This window comes from Apodemus sylvaticus, chromosome 20 (assembly GCF_947179515.1).
Source record: "Apodemus sylvaticus chromosome 20, mApoSyl1.1, whole genome shotgun sequence".
Taxonomy (NCBI): domain Eukaryota; kingdom Metazoa; phylum Chordata; class Mammalia; order Rodentia; family Muridae; genus Apodemus; species Apodemus sylvaticus.
In genome coordinates this window covers 58,005,593-58,010,082 of record NC_067491.1, presented here as the reverse complement: position 1 = coordinate 58,010,082, position 4,490 = coordinate 58,005,593, and the positions used below count along the sequence as shown (strand labels likewise).

At 46.5% G+C, this 4,490-nt stretch overlaps 1 pseudogene; it reads left to right on the top strand.

Moving 5' to 3' along the window:
* Positions 1 to 1,396: 1,396 nt before the first annotated feature.
* On the top strand, positions 1,397 to 2,205 carry LOC127670631 (sperm motility kinase X-like; annotated as a pseudogene).
* The last annotated feature ends 2,285 nt before the right edge of the window (positions 2,206 to 4,490 follow it).

Below are 4,490 nucleotides of genomic sequence, written 5' to 3'. Positions count from 1 at the left end.
AGCTCTCCCTCCCCTAAGGTGTCTCTTGTCCAGTGCTTGCTCTCAGTGAAATGAACAGTAACAGACAGAGCACCTTGTAAGGAGTGAGAAAAATCACTGTGGGTTGTGCCAGCTCTGATTGGTCACTAATGCTCTGATGACATAGAGAGCCATTGTGAGGAATGACCAAGAGCTGATTATATAGTGCACTGTCTGGGCTATTTTGTGTCCTTCTGTGCAGAGAGCTGTTTGGTAGTGAACTGCAGGACTCGGTAGTTGGATCAGATTTGGACATCGGTGATTGTTTGGATTTCGACATTGAACATCAGCTACATGTCCACAGACTGAGTACTTTCCTGCTGTTTCCGTAAACTCAGATGTTTGGGTTTCTGTTTATGTGACTTCATTCATTTGGGAGCCTTGTTTACAGCTTTGCCTTCTTGTTGTTTGCTTGTTCGTTTAATTATTTTCATTTTGTTTCTGGATTAACATCCATGTGTTTTCCTTCCTTCCCCCTCCTTTCTCCTTCCTTTCTTCCTTTCTCTTTCCTTCTTCAGTTTGTTTTATTGTTCCTGGGAGACTGGATTTCTTTGTATGGCCTTGGCCAACCTGTAACTTTCTGTGTAGACCAGGGTAGCTTCAAACTCAAAGATTTGCCTGCCTCCGGAGTGCTGGGATGAAATGTGGGAAGAAATCTGAGTAGCGTCCCTCCCTGGCCAACATCCATATTTGTTTTCCGAACTTCTCTTTTGACTTTGTCACTGTCTGTTACTCTCTAGCTCATCCTGCCTCTTATCCTCCAGTCCCCTCAGAGTTCCCCTTCCCTTTAATTCAATTTCAAACCACCAGTATCCTGCATATAAGGAAAAAATTGTGGTATTTGTCTCTGTTGGACTAAGATGTTCTGTATAACAGAGTGACCTCAACATCCATTCCAGAAAAATACTGACAAATTTTCATTCTTATTCATAGGTGCTGTGTGACTTTTGCCCCCATCCCGTGTAGATACTGTATCTACTGGGGCAAGTTGCATCCCACGCATTTCTGGGTAAAGCTATCTTGATGTTCAAGTGTTGCCTTTAGCTCAGTCCTTCATGATGGACGTCTTGGGTAAGCTTGTCAATGTTCTGCTCCTTTGAAATGGGGATCCTTGTTCTCCTGGCTAAAATGTTGTATTCCATCCCCCTTGCTCTCTTTCTGCTCTGAGCCTTCTTCCTTCTTTCCATCCTCTGTGTTTGTCTTTGCTTTGTTCTGGTTTCCCTGTATCCTTGGGCAGAGCCAGACTCGTCTATGGAAGTGTCTGTGTCTCTTAATTTCAGAATCTCTAGTATTAACCTATCTTAGAAGGAATTCTGATCTGTTTTCCCTGCCATCTTTGCTTGCTGTAGCTCCTGGTGACCAAGAGAAGGGAAGTGCGATGTCGGGGGACCTCGAGGCCAGTTGTCATGAAGGGAACCCCCTGGCACAGCATTACTATATCCTGGGCACCCTAGATAAAGGGTCTTTTGCAGAAGTCAAAGTGGCTCTCCATCTTATGACCCAGACCATGGTAGCCATCAAGATATTGAAAATGGGCACAAATATAGACTTCCTGGTCATCTCTGAGATAGTTCTTGTGAAATCCCTGAACCATAGTCACATAATACAGTTGTTCCAGATATTTGAGACAAGGCACAAAACATACCTGGTGATGGAATATGCAACCCGGGGATCCCTGCTGAAACACATCAACAATTGTGGGCATCTGGATGAGGAAGAGGCACATAGGATATTTACAGAACTCTCTTTGGCCGTCAACTATATCCACAGTCAGAATATTGTCCACCGAGACATCAAGGCCGAGAACATCCTATTGGATTGGGAGGGGCATGTGAAACTTACTGACTTTGGCTTAGGCAAAAGACTGGCCTCTGGGGAAAAGGTCAAAGGATTTTGTGGCACACCACAATATTGTGCTCCTGAAGTGTTTGATCACAAACAATATGATGGCCTCCCAACTGACATCTGGAGTCTCGGTGTAGTATTATACTATTTAGTTATTGGCCACCTTCCCTTCCGAGAGACAGTGCACTCCAAGATAAAGCATCTGATCCTAGCCCGGAGCTGTTGGATCCCGTATCACCTGTCTCCAGAGCTTCGAGACCTATTAAAGAGATTAATGACTATAGACCCCATAATGAGGCCATCCATTAAAGAAATATTGGTACACCCGTGGCTGTGCCATGATCAAGACCCATTGAGATCTTCAGAGGAAATCCCTAGAGAACCAGAATCCAACCTCGCTTTTGACATGTTTCTTATGGGGTACAACATTAAAGAGCTCAGGGAGGCTTTGAGGGAGCGGAAGTACAATCATGATATGGCGACTTATTTGATTATAAAAAAGAAGTATACCAGGCAGCCCCAATTTTATCACGATGGAGGGCAGGGCAGTACTCTGGACCCTACAAAAGCCTCCAACCCTCCCTGACCTGTAAGGAAGGGAACCAGTGCCCGTACTCTTTCCACCTTCACTTTGCCCACTCTCTCTGAGCTGCCCGGATGTGGAAGGAAAGGCTGTAGGAGGAGGCATAGTGTACCTCCCAGCCTTTCTTCCCTTGAAAGTAGCTTTCTGGAGAACACCTCCCCACTCCAGGGACTTATGCCTCATGTTGGAAAGAGTACATTCAGAGAGAAGGAGAGAAGCATCAATTCCACAAAATCATCATCAAGAAAAAGAAAGGCAACAACAACAACGCTAACCTCATCATCAGGAGCCCCATGGTCACTTTTCATATCCACACAATCCTCAACCTTTGAAAACACGCAAGATATCGCCCAAGAGAGCTCCAGTGCTACAGACACAAGTAGCAGCATGTCCTCCGGGGAGTCCAGAACCAGCAGCCCTTCCCCCAGTGAGGAGAACCAGGAAGTGAATATAGGCATCGAATCCTTACAAGACACTAGCTCACAGTCCATCAGGAGCAGCTCCGAAGGAGGTCCCAGGGTATGCCCAGATTCCCACTGAGAAAGCGGGCCTGGAGGCGCCTGAAGAAGAGGATTTCCAAAGCCTTAAGGAACTTGTGTTGCTACCTCCCAGTGAAAAATAACAAGGTCATGGCAGCCAATGAAGAGTGCTTCAGAGACACAGGCTGAAACAAGTAGGTGGGGTGTGATTGGAAAGTATGCACTCTCTAGTTTCTCCTTCCCTTAACATATTCCAGCATGCACACTAAGGGTGTTGGTGACATTGGGTCTATCATGCCAGAGAGAAAAGTCCCATCCTGTTCTTCCTCCTCCTAAGACTACACCCTTCCTCAAAACTTGAGCAACATGTAGACAACAGAGGATAGTGGCCTAATGCTAGGCAAGGATGCTGGAAATGTGTGAAGGGATCAATGGAGCATTTGGGCGGAATCAGCCTGAGGTCCCATGCCATCACAGGGCCAGCACAGCCAAGCATAAGTCCTGCAGATTTCTAAGATTTCTTCTGTCTGTTTCAAGGGCTATCAGAGGCCCTGTGGTCCCTGGAGGATGATACCAGAGAGTGGAGAGGAGTCTGCTGAGGATGCAGACAGGAGCAGGGAGGACAGAGCCAGACAGGAATTTCAGGTGGCTGTATGGCAGAGAGAAGATCTTTCTATAGTGCAGGCTTAAATTAGAGGCAAAATGTTATTTTCCCCTGAAGTCTGAAGGAAGATTCTGAGAAGTTCTGAATGATTTTCCTCCCGTCCCCTGTAGGGAGTTCCACACTGGGCAGCAGTCCCAGGATAGCTGTGGCCCAGTGAGTTAATCTTCACAGCACTCAGAAGCCCCTGGAAGAAACATCCATGGAGTGCTAGTGGTTACCAAGGATACTGAGAAGAAACACCAGACTTCAGAGAACCTTCATGCACAGTGAGAATGTCAGCTCAGCAGCCTGTCTCCAGGTGTACTTGTGAGCTGAGGAGAGAGTGGTCCTGGAGGCAGAGGAAGGAACCCAGAAGACCTGACCTGTTGCATGTATCCAACAGATATGTCTGATATTGTAAGAGGAGGTAACAGAACTGCGAAGCCATGAGTGTCTAGAAGTGAATACAGAGTGGGCAGAGATGGTTCAGACCCACAGCTCTGATGCAGAGCAGAGCATCCTGTTTACTGTATAGTCACACTGAGAGAGATCCTGAAGCCCTCACAAAACTACCAGCTCTAGTCTCTGATTGTGTATGTTGCACTCAAATTTGAGCCATTTGATGAGTATTCTTTACATCTGGTTGGACACACAACACACCCACACAACACACACACACACAGAGACACACAAAGAGGCACAGTCAGTACTAATGCTGTTTCCTTGAAGTGGAGAGAGCCCACGTTACAAACAAGGTAATTTCATAGTTTGAGTGACTCTGCCTTCTGTAACCTTTCCCCTAATCAATTTTCTCTTGTCTCCACTCCCTTCTGACAAAGTAACTCCCTATTCTCATCCTTTCTGGGAGTCATGGGAAGTGAGCATGGGCATTGTTCCCCACTTTGGCCCAGGGTACACAGCC